Source organism: Periplaneta americana, chromosome 4 (genome assembly GCF_040183065.1).
Source record: "Periplaneta americana isolate PAMFEO1 chromosome 4, P.americana_PAMFEO1_priV1, whole genome shotgun sequence".
NCBI lineage: Eukaryota > Metazoa > Arthropoda > Insecta > Blattodea > Blattidae > Periplaneta > Periplaneta americana.
Genome location: NC_091120.1, coordinates 129910270 through 129923730, shown reverse-complemented (window position 1 = coordinate 129923730; position 13461 = coordinate 129910270).

Here is a 13461-nt window from a genome sequence, read left to right as displayed (position 1 = left end):
TCCTGCGTTTTGGTCAGGATGAAGTGTTCCTGACGGACGTCGAAGACCAACCCATGGCCGGCAGACTCACCCTGGAGAATCATGTGACAATCCCGGCAGGCTGCGAGATGGTGGTGACGGCAAGACTGGACGGACAACCTAAGAGAAACCTGCTCCTCGATTCGCAAACAACTCCGATAGATGGGGTTTATGTGGCCAGATCCCTACTCCCGAATCAGAAGGTGGTACCGGTGAGGGTCCTGAATGTCACCAATCGGGACAAGGAGGAGCCTAGTGGAACTGTACTAGGTAGCGTCGAGCCGGTGGTGTCTGTGACGTCGCTGGCAGAAAACGAGGAGTGTCACCGACCACATCCAGATCTAGACCCATCACTGAAAGAGCTGGCTCGAGAATTGCCGGCGAATTTAAGCAAAAGAGAAAGAAGACAAGTCCACGATCTACTGACAGAATTTCAGGACGTGTTCAGTCTGTCTGAAAATGACTACGGGAGAACGGAGAAAGTTCATCACCGCATCGACACCGGAAATGCTCGCCCAATCAGACAACCTCCTCGACGCGTCCCTCTAGCTAAACAGAGGGAGATTGACAGCCAACTGGAGGGCATGAAAGCAAGAGGGGTCATCGAGGAATCCGACAGCCCTTGGTCATCACCTGTGGTGCTGGTGAAGAAGAAGAATGGGGACCTGCGTTTCTGCGTGGACTACAGAAGACTGAATGACGTCACCAGGAAAGACTGCTTTCCCCTTCCACGAATTGACGACACCTTGGACACCCTGGCCGGAGCAGAGTGGTTCTCGACGTTGGATCTCAAGTCAGGATACTGGCAGGTGGCGCTACATCCGGAGGATAAGGAGAAAACGGCATTCTCTACAGGCCAAGGACTATGGCAGTTCACCGTTATGCCGTTCGGCCTCTGCAACGCCCCGGCTACATTCCAGAGACTAATGGAGTCCGTAATGAGAGGCCTGACATACGACACCTGTTTGCTGTACCTTGATGACGTCATCGTGGTGGGCAAGACTTTCAGCGAGCAGCTGTTGAACCTGAGGAAAGTGTTCGAGAGACTGCGACAAGCCAGGCTGAAGTTGAACCCGAAGAAATGTCATCTATTCCAGAAGAAGGTCAACTACTTGGGACACGTAGTAGGGACCAACGGAGTGGCCACGGACCCGGAGAAGCTACAAGCCGTCAGAGGATGGCCGAGACCGAGGGACAAGCAGGAGCTGCGCCGCTTTCTCGGCCTCTGCACTTATTACAGAAGGTTCGTAGCTGGGTACGCCAACATCGCTAAGCCTCTAACCCAGCTGACCGAGGAGAAACGACAATTCCAGTGGACGGACGAGGCGGAGTCATCCTTCCAGTCACTGAAAGAGGCGCTCTGCACTGCTCCTGTACTGGGATATCCCATCCCTGGAAGGAAGTTCACGCTCGACACGGACGCTAGCAACGTAGGCATCGGCGGAGTACTCTCTCAGGAACAGGACGGGCAAGAGAGGGTGATTGCCTACTTCAGCCGAACACTATCCAAGGCTGAGAGAAACTACTGTGTGACGCGTAGAGAACTTCTTGCCATTGTGGAAGCCCTGAAGCATTTCCACAAGTATTTGTATGGCCAGGAATTCCATCTGAGGACAGACCATTCTGCACTCACCTGGCTATTGGGCTTCAAGAATCTGGAGGGGCAGACCGCCCGTTGGGTTCAACGTCTGCAGGAGTACAACTTCACCTCTGAACACCGACAAGGGAAGAAACATTCCAACGCTGATGCCCTGTCACGACGTCCGTGCCCGGATGGCTGCAAACACTGCCTGAAAGTAGAAGAGCGGGATGGCGCCCACGCAGTACGAGCAATTGCCGCCCAGCCTAGCCCAGGATGGGATAACGCCGCCATAAGGAGGGAGCAGCTGGAGGACCCAAACATTGGACAGCTACTGCGTGATGTGGAGTCCGGCCAGAGACCAGTATGGGCCGATATCGCCAACCGTAGCACCACTTACAAGAGCTACTGGGCCCAGTGGGAATCCTTCACTGTCAAGGACGGTATCCTGAAGAGGATTTGGGAGTCGGCCGATGGAAGGACCCGCATAGAACAACTTGTCCTGCCCAGGAGCAAGGTGAAGGAAGTGCTGGAGGAGACTCATGCTGGAGTCACTGGAGGCCACCTGGGAGCCAACAGGACGCTGGACAAGTTAAGGCAGAGGTTCTATTGGTTGCATCAGAGAACCGACACGGAACAATGGTGCCGAAGATGCGACACCTGTGCAGCCAGTCGCGGACCAAGGACCCGCAGCAGGGGAGCCATGCAGCAGTACAACGTGGGAGCTCCTTTTGAGAGGATCGCCATCGACGTTGCTGGACCGTTCCCGGTCACGGATCGCGGGAACCGCTTCCTGCTAGTCGCCATGGATTACTTCACAAAATGGCCAGAGGTGTACGCGATTCCCAACCAAGAGGCTTCGACGGTGGCCGACGCGCTCCTTGACAACTTCATCTGCCGATTCGGGGTGCCCCGGGAATTGCATAGCGATCAGGGGCGCAACTTCGAATCCAACCTGATGGGAGAATTGCTCGAGCGTCTGGGGGTGCATAAAACCAGGACCACTCCCCTCCACCCACAGTCCGATGGTATGGTGGAACGCTACATCAAAACCTTGGAAGAGCATCTGCGGAAGGTGGTGTCCAACCATCAACGAGACTGGGATGCCAGAGTCCCACTGTTCCTCTTGGCCTACAGAGCTTCGGTCCACGATACAACAGGGATGACACCGGCAAACATGGTCTTCGGGAGAGAGCTGCGCCTTCCCTGTGATCTGCTGTTTGGCACGCCACCCAGCGCCGACCAGCCAGCAACTGACTATGTGGCAGAACTCACCGAGAAGTTGAATGGAGTTCACCAACTGGCCAGAGAACACCTCAAGATGGCCAGCGACAGGATGAAGGTGCGCTACGACAGATTAGCCAACTCTGCAGGATTCCAGGAGGGCGACCTGGTGTGGCTGTATCGACCTACCAGGACCAAAGGGAAATCACCAAAGCTGCAGCGTGCCTGGGATGGACCATACCGCGTGGTGACCCGGATCAACGACGTGGTGTACCGCATCCAGCGACAACCTCGAGGGAAGATGATGGTGGTGCATCTGGACCGATTAGCCGCCTACCAAGGGACTGCCCGGGACGAGCAGCCCTAAGGAGGGGGCAATGTGACAGCGACGTGAGAATCGAACTCACGACCAGCGTCCCGCAAGAAAGCAGATCGCACAGGCTCCACGGAACATTGAGTGACGTCGCGCGGTGGAGAGAAGAGAGAGGGTGTATTACGTCACGCGACGAGTCCGCGCGCGCAGCTGCTTACGGAGGGAAGGGGGAACGGACCTTCCCGGCCCTTCCAGAAATGTCGATGTAGAGATATTGAGATAATTCTCTACACACCTGTAGAAGGTTCTCGCAACTATGATTTTGCTATAAAAGAGCAGGCGCCAGCGAACTAGAGAGTTGTTGTTGTCGTAGAGTTTTCAGTTATTCAGTCAGTGAGAAAGCCAGAGCAAGCAAGCCAGCCGGAGTTCGACTCGAGTGTGCGTCCGCATCTGCGTCAGCATCCGAAGGCCTGAGTTCGAGTGCAGTGGACCGCAGTTGGAGGGACCTGAGTTCGAGTGCAGTGGCCGCAGTTGGAGGGACCCGAGTTCGAGTACAGTGAACTGTCTCTGGAGGTCTGTGGTTCGAGATACTGTGAACTCGAGTGACTGAGATAGAAGAACTGTGAACTGAGAACTGGTAGTTCTGATTTGTAAATAGTACTGTGTAAATATTAGTTAAGATTAACAGTTCATTGTTGTGCGTAATAGTCCAAGTAAATTGTCATTGTCGTCGGTGGAGTGCTATAACGAATACTGTGTTGAGTGAAGATCCAATTGTTGACGAGAGCGTTAAGGTGAATTGTAGAAAGGAATTATTGTTGTGACGAATAAATTACATTGTTGTAACTAATAAAAATCACAGTATCATGTTGACCCAGAATTTCACAGTACTCTGCAGGAGACAGAATTTATTTCTTTTTTGCGGTAGACTTTTTCTATTCTACCGAGGACCCAGCTACTCTGCACTCCTTCCTCCCCAAAGCTTTTGGATTGATGGGTATAACCGGAAACCCATAAGAACACACAATATGAAGGCTCTTGCTTTTCTTTGTAGTCTTTCTAGGTGCATTTACCTATGATCTCTTCCTACCGCCTACACTTTCAACAACAGTTGTACAATTTTCAGAATCACTAGAAACAGACTCCATATTATGATAGTTTACAATACTATGCTCTCATTACAATCGTTTAGAAGCGGAGACACAGCTGTTCAGAATGACCTGACAATAGACGATAATAAAATTAATCCCGCAGAGCAAGACAAAAGCTGATTGGTTGAGTTCAAAAGGAATCGTATCGCGAGCCAAGTTCTTTCTACACGCCTGGCACATAAATATTAACATTCTGTTTTATATTGTTGTTCTAATGTAATTTGGATCCAAACAAATTTAAATGGATTTAAATACATTGAATTATTTATATTTTAGGCCTACATATACCTTGTTATTGTAAATATAGATTGCTATCAAATTGTGGTCTGTTGCATAAAATAAAACATTTTTTTAAATCCAAGTATGAATTTGACAAAAGTATTCTGTCTTTTTTTAATGTGGCTGGCGTTTATCGACTTCTGCTTTAACTAATGAAGAGGCGAATATCGAGTTTTACAAAAGATCGCAGTTTTCAACGCCCTATAACAAAAGCGTTTGTCGACTTTTGCTAAAACTGATTTTACAGGAATACGCGTAACATAAATGTTGACATAAAACCACCAAAAACTCAATTTTGAACATTTTAGCGTTTAGCGACTTTTGAAAAAACGCTCCTCAATTGCTATTCAACCAATGGCAGCTGCCTCATTCCATGCTTATCTTCTAGTTCAGCAGGGGTAGAACTCTTCAGACCGCCAAACTTCAAGACCAACGTGGAATGAGATTTTTATCATTGTTTGAATAGTAGGCTAATTATTCTTCTCTCCTACTCTACCGGCAATGTTTACTTCTCTTGTCAGACATTATGGAACGAAGTGTAGTCTGAAATTTTAAAATGCGAGAGATCAGTGCTACTACGGGGTTGCCGCTATATGTGGACTATATTCGGAGGGTGCTAAGAGAATGAGGGATGAAAACAATCTAGCTATCTACGTGAATTATTACGCTCATGTGCTGAACTTGTTCATTGTTGAAGACGACAGTTCTGTAGAGAATGTGAAAAATATGATCGGGATGTTGAATAGGCTACATACCTGGATTTAAAAATATTCGAAAGTAAATTCTGTTTCGAGAGTGTCTATACTAAAGCAAGGATATCTACAACAATCGAGTATTTATCTGATACAAGATTGAACTGTCGTTTAGAAGCCTCACATTAAGTTCCGATTGATTTCACTGTCATAATAGATATTACTTACTCACTTACTTACTTACTTACTTACTTACTTACTTACTTACTTACTTACTGGCTTTTAAGGAACCCGGAGGTTCATTGCCGCCCTCACATAAGCCCGCCATTGGTCCCTATCCTGAGCAAGATTAATCCATTCTCTATCATCATATCCCACCTCACTCAAATCCATTTTAATATCATCCTCTCATCTACGTCTCGGCCTCCCTAAAGGTCTTTTTCCCTCCGGCCTCCCAACTAACACTTTATAAGCATTTCTGGATTCGCCCATACGTGCTACATGCCCTGCCCATCTCAAACGTCTGGATTTAATGTTCCTAATTATGTCAGGTGAAGAATCCGAGGCTTATTTGAAGGATTCGTAACAAGCTGTTTTTTATGGTGGTGGGTTGTTAGCCCTTCGCCCAACCCCCAAACTAGAGGACCACCCCTCATCGGCTGTCCGCGACTGCTTATTCAATACTTGGCTCAATATCAAAGAATGAATAGCCACCACTGTGGTCCAATGGTTGGAACACTGGACTAATAATCTTGTGGACCCTTCTTCGATCCCCGGCTTACCCCGCTTTATGGCTTTTGTTGGGCAAGCTCGTGGTAAAAAAAACAACGCAGGGGTTTTCTCCGTGAGTTTCTGCTCCTCATCTCATCTCATCTCATCTCATCTCATCTCATCGTGGGTGTAGCGTAGACCAGCCTCCTAAAGCGCAACCTGAGCAATGACTCTGTAGGTAAATTAATCTACACAACTGGTTACAACTATGAAGTGTCTAGTACCCGCCATTAGACAAAGTATATAAATCAAAAAAGACGTTGTTAATATAATCCCAGATCATATTATATAGATTGCTCATTCCTATGTTAAAAATCGGTTGCACTTTGAAGAGAACAACCGCCAGGATCGCCACCCGTCCGCCGTAAACGAACACTAGATGGCAGTACGGTCACTAATGCAATTCAAATGGGAGTTATGACCTGACTCCTTATGTAGCAACTAGATAGCAGCATAGCATAGTAAACCTGACAAAAGTTGTTACCGTCAAAGCCTATAACGCCGAGCAATCTGGGTATATATAATCTGGGATATAATCTAATCAAGTGTCCTCTTGAGATCGGTAAACGATTTTTTTTTTACTCTTCTTAAATAATATGTCTACAATCCTGGAGATTAGGCCTACTAATATGCTATCATTGTACTACTGAAAGAAAACTGCAATAATTATTCCACAGTCATCTTACTAACCAAATCAACTGTATTTACACTTCAGAAACTAAGAAACAGAGAAAATTTTAATAAACCGTCGAAAGCAACAGAAGAATCGACGGAAAACGAAGGGCGCGATATGCCAATGATTCCAAGATAAAGAAAACTCCCTGAAGAGCTTGGCGGTTCTGAAGCTGATAGAATTATTGTCAATAAGCTGTATACTTCTGTAACCAAATTGTGTACTTTTCTCTTGCAAACGTTCTGTTAAGTGATATCTGGGTAAATTTAAAGAAAATAATAATTATGAAAGTGCAACAATCGTTTCGTTCAATTTTAAGTGAAACCAGTGAGGAAGACGTGAACGTAGTCTGTGCCAATTACAATAATTCACAGGAAGTCAATATTTTGTTTCAGAACTGAATGTATTCTGACCTATAGATAAGAAAACTGCCGATGATTTTGATCTAAGGCCTTCAATTAAAATGATATGTTTGAAACATTCTTGACGGCGCCCATGAGTTTAGTAAGCAGTGAACGCCCTTTTTGTTGTCTTCGAAGACTCAAAACGTATATACATTACACTACAAGATAAGAAAGACCTCACCATCTGGGATTCTTATGCAATGAACGAATTTCACGTTAATATCTCTAAAATAACTGATGCATTTAATTCCGAAGCAGCTCTTCGAGGAAGAAGACTACAGATTCATTACGACCTACAGCTTGGCTCATATTCTTACTCCACTATTTGATACTTATGTCTTATTCAGAATTACTTAACTTTTTATTACAATGTATTCATGTATTAGTTTACTTTGGTAAAGTCTGATTTATTGTTTCTCTTAAATCTCATTAATTTCTATGACACCAACTATAGTTTATTCTGTGGTTCAATGATTTAATTCTGTGTATTAATTCTTAAATGTGAAAAAATTAATAATAATGATAATAATAATAATAATAATAATAATAAATATACGTCAAGAAAAACCACAAATGCTTACCTAGTCACTCTCCGTTGAAATGTTGTAGAAAATGCATGTAACAGTAGATATAATGATAGAATTTTGCACACTAAATCTGTTGAATATCTTAACTTTTTTAAATAAAGGCATAAACACACTAAACTCCTATACATAATAGCTACTAAGAATTCAATTTCAGTACTGACGCATGCATGGAAGTCTTTCACATAGGCTAATATTGTACACACTGATTTCTATCACACACATTTTACAAGTACTTGTCTGAAGAATGTAATATTTTTAAGGATCTATTCATTCCCATACAGCTTCACACTCAATACTTCGCATGAGAAATTAAATTTTGTTTTCATCTGTAACAAAGCTTTAACTGATTCAATTTCCATTCTTGACTTTTCATCAGTCCAGATTGAGTTCATTGTGGACAAAAGTCTTTCAACTGATGAATTACTGAGAGACACATGATTAATGGCATTATTTTGAGAAGATTTTCAAATGGAATGACTTTTTTTTTTAATGTTCAAAAACATCATACGACTTTTCACCTGGTGGTTTGCCACAAAACTCCTAATTTTTTAAACTAGTTAAAAATGGACGCTGCAGCAGCTCTAACTCTTCCGCGCAACGCGAATGAACACAAAGATGCTAATTTCTTCTCAAAGAGCGCAGTATATCTAATACTGTGCTCGTTGGTTCTGTCTCATACTGAGATCCGTTCAGAAATGTGCATGAATCACAGCAGTTTCATCACGATAATTAAATATTTAAGTGTAAAATGTTTTTTTTTAATTTATTTGACAATTTTTGTACATTGGTACTATCAATTGTGCTTAAATAATTAACGTTACAATAATATGAGACTTGTGGAGAGGGTGACGTCCATTAACGTTCCTCAAAGCATCAACAAATCAGTGTGCCTTTTCCTCTTAAGGCGACGATCAGGCCGTGCAGGGGGTAGGTTCCGAGGAATCTAGTTGATTAAGTTGTTAGAATGTGTTGACAATGTTGCAAATAAGCATGTGTAGGAAGAATGAATTAGTCTCTATTTTGGCTAGGTCTAGATCTGAATGAAGTGTTTCATTTCTTACGTACCATGGTGCTCCAGTGATTATCCTTAGTGTCCGATTTTGGAATATTTGAATACGCTTGATTTGGCTTATAGAAGCCGATCCCCATAATGAACATCCATAGAGCCAAATAGGTTTGAGAAGCATTACATATATTAACCTTTTGTTGGAAAGGGAAAGACAAGAGCTGGAAAGTATTGCTTTCAATCGATGAAGTCTGTATCTTAATCTCTGGAGGGTGTAAGTGAGATGTTTATTCCAGGTCAAGCGACTGTCTAGGATGAGTCCAAGATATCATACTTCTTCATGCTGTGGTACTGGTGAACAGTTGAGGTATAATGGAAATACTTTTTCTTTTTTGAGGTATGTGAATGTTACTGTTGATGACTTATTTGTGTTCATGACTGTTCTCAATTTTTTGTTCCATATTTCAATTTCTTGAAGAAAGTTTTGTAGAATGGTTGTCACTTGTTCACCAGTATCTCCTTTGCTAAGGACAGCAATGTCATCAGCGAACTGAGCTACAGTTAGAGAATCTGATTTAGGTGTTGGTATATCATGAGTGTAAATTAAATAGAGAAAAGGGGCTAGAATGCTCCCTTGAGGTAAACCTGCAGAAATATGTCTAATCTGAGACTGTACACCTTCGTATATTACTGAATAAGTTCGTCTTCTAAGAAATGATTAAATTAAATGTTATTGAAACAAAATCAAAATTTCTGGGGACAAAATTAATTTCCGGGGACAAAACGAGGATATTTGGTCCCTGGGGACAGCAACTCAAAACCGGGGACGTCTGGTCAGCCTATGTATGATTAAACATTTTGAGGAAGCCGTTTACACAGTTCGTATTGTTATGTGGTAAACTAAAGATTTGATCTCCCCTCCCAGTGTGGTGGCCCAAGTTACGCCCATGGACATAAAAAATTTTCCGTTTTCAAGAAAGTCAAAGACAAATGAGTAAATCATGTAGGATCTGTAGGAAAGAATTTTGGCACGACCTTTTTAATCAAAATGTAACTAAATCAATAACTATTTGTCCAGTACTAATAGAATAAACCCATCTTATTAGTTCAGGAAAATATCATAAAATCTAGGTCATTACTTAATAGTTCGTATTGACGATATAAACAACTATGTGCTATCCTTAGTCACTAATATCAATGAGCAAGGATTCTCTAATCAATACCGTGGTCCAGTGAAACATAATTTAAGTATTTGATTATCAACTTTCATTTCATAGGACTGATTTCCTGTTCAGATTTATAACTCCGCCTTCTTCTTGGTCTACCTCCATCTCTTCTATTTACTGGTTTATACTTATATACTTGGTTAATCCTTAATTACTTGCACTTTGCTCCTAACATTGACTTTGTACTTAGGGTTATATATGAGTCCATAAAAGCAAACGTAGACTAAATGGGCAGTAATCCTGAAACAGTTCACCTGTATTTGACTTCATAACATTATCAGAACAAAAAATAGGGTGTAAATAGATTTATGGTGAAGATATATTTTCATCTTAATATACAGTACACTCGTTTCTTTAGCCCACGAATGGGAAACTGTTTAAATACTTAAGAAATAAATCACCCTTTTCCTTGATATTATATGACGGCAGAAGTTATCATAAAAATACAGCGTATAATTAATTTTTCTTCAAATATCTCATTATCTGAATACAATGTTATTAATGTTGAACTTCGAAACAATGGACCAATGTATTAGCGGAATTACTGGAAGTTTTAATACATTTTTAACACTTCAGAACATAGAGTTATATCAAGTTTTAATTTTCCATTGTACTAAGCAAACACATCCTTAAAACCAACAATGCTCTTTAAACTTCAAACCTTTGATTCAACCAACCTCACAGTGTTTTCTTTAAAAAGAAAGAATAAACAAAATTTACAATTATGTCTGATTAAACAACATTAAATTAACAATAAATATTTTATTTAACAATAATAATAGAATTAGAATGATTCCCTTAAAAATCTTCAATACATATCTAAATATCATTATTATTAATAATATTATTATTATTACTATCATTAATTATTAGTATTAATTATTAATTGTATTTTTATTAATTTTGTTTATTATTAATTGTCATTATTGAGTATAATTAATTACCACAGCCACCGGATATATACCCATTTGCAGTGTGAATTTATACATACATACCTACATAATACATACATACATACATACATACATACATACATACAATCAGCTCATAATCTTAATACTCTGTCAGAACCAATCTTAATATTTACTAACCATTGCAGCATAAGGACTAACAATATGGATTCCCTTCAGTCTAGCACAAGCCATGGTAGCACGACCAATCTTCCATCATAGGTTGATAAGGTATCAGTACCAAACAAGAACACCAAACCCCCTTTAATCCTAGCTGATGGCTCGAGCTCTAGACAACCACTGCCTGCACCAGCCCGCACCATCAGCTGGCGGCCCAAGGAACATCAACGCGTGAGCACAGAAAGGAAAAAACGCACAAGCTCCAAGATCATAAAGACCATTGATTGATGCATATGGTTACATTCTGCCGTATTACAAAGACAAAGCACTCAGACATACCGTTACAACTTGTAAAGTTCTACTCAATTGAATATAGCAGTCAAGCTAAAGATTTCACTTCGATTATATTCTAAGAAATTGAATGTTTACTAGATATATTTTGAGATTGATCCTCTAATTTTCAGCACTATATGAATTAATTTCAATTATTAGTATAATTGTGTACGTATTATTCTAGGTATTGTCTTTAACAAATCGTTGATATTCGATATCATTCCTAAGTGCATAGTTCATTTTATTCCACTTTTTTATTTTTATTGTAATTTAATTTCCCTCTTTCAATATATTTTGAAAGTATTTGGTTCATTCATTTCTCTTTGTTCCTAGTCGACAATTCAACTCCTTAGGTCACGTACTTATATGAAAGCATATACAAGTGCGTATATGTCGCTATTTAGGTTAGAATGTCAGGTTTACTAACATTGGTAATAAATGAACGGAAACTGGAATATGAATAGCTGCATGAAACAATCTAATTTACTGAGACAGAAACCCAAACGTACCACTGTAATTTCGCTACTAGCAATTCATTGTGCTACGTTTGTGGAATAAGATTTACTCGTATAGTTACACTATTTTTTACTATTATTAAAACTACTGAGATAATCAATGTAGGGTAAGGTGGTACATTTTCGATCAGAACCTAAATAATGGAAATCTGACACTTTATTTCCAGGATTAGGCACAATTATTTATACAGAGAATGAAATACTGGACTTGAACAATACTATTCACATTACAATCATTAAATTTAAACTGTATTTGTATACAAATTTGCACAAAATATAAAACGTTGTTTTCAATCGAAATTGTACCGGTAATAGTACAATGCTGATCACACTGAGCACAATGTCGATCATACACATTTCCCACATAAAAAATATGTTTTGCTTTGCCTTCTACACATGCTTGGTGGTACCAAATGTCATACTTTTGACACTGAATCCACAAACTTTTTCGCACTAACTTCTCAGAGTAGTAGTTCAAAAGGTAGCCTATAATCCACAGTTATTTTCATTAGGATTATTTGATTAAGGATCTGCAGTCTGTGTTGTAGGTCTAATTGGTGGCCTGCCTTTCATAGGTCTTTTTGATTTTTTAATAATACTTCTACTGCAATTCTTAAACAGGGACTTTTTTGCTTTTGTTTCATCAAAATGCGATCAGACTTTAAATGAGATGAAGATATGATCTTTCGCTTTTTCATCAGAGTTTCTACTGAGGTGTTGGCAAAATTAGTTTCATAGAATTATCCAATGATAGGTCTATTGGGCTGATTGTTTTATAGGTTGAGAGTGAATAAGTGATTAGGGTGGAATTCTTTGGAGTTGACGTTGCAATGAGTTTCATAGGTTCTTTACTTTTGGTTTTTGGATGAATATGACTTAATTCTGTTTTTCCTCCCGAAGAAGATTGATTTTTAGGCCTATCTAATTTTTCACTTAGGCCTAGGTCTATCTCAGGTTCCAGTAGAACAAAAGACAATGAAAGAGCGTTTTTCTCATCCGGCACGACATATTCATTAAATGGCATAAAGCCAAAACACCGAAAATCTTTAATAGCTGATCCCACAGTAGCTGTTTTTTCCCCATGCTTGGGAAAACAAAGAAGATAATTTTTGTTTATAGATAGAGTCCCACTCTGTGGGATTTTTATGGTACTTGTAGGAAGATCTATGGTATCGTCGACGGGACGATTCAATCCTAGTTGAATGAACTCCAACTGTTTAATTTTATTTTGTAAGGTGTTTATGGGATTGAATATAATACAGAAGCCCCTCGAGTGGACAAGCGGCCTTCCATAAAATCCTTCGCGACCTTCTCCATGTTAATCGATGACCATTTCATGTTAACATTCTTCTCTGGGCTGGCCTTCTATGCCAAGGTTGCGGGTTCGATCCCGGCCCAGGTCGATGGCATTCAAGCGTGCTTAAATGCGACAGGCTCATGTCAGTAGATTTACTGGCATGTAAAAGAACTCCTGCGGAACAAAATTCCGGCACATCCGGCGACGCTGATATACCCTCTGCAGTTGCGAGCGTCGTTAAATAAAACATAACATTTAACATTTCTTCTCTGATCTCCTACGTGACATCTATGAAGAAAATTTAAAACAGGATGTAGATCGAA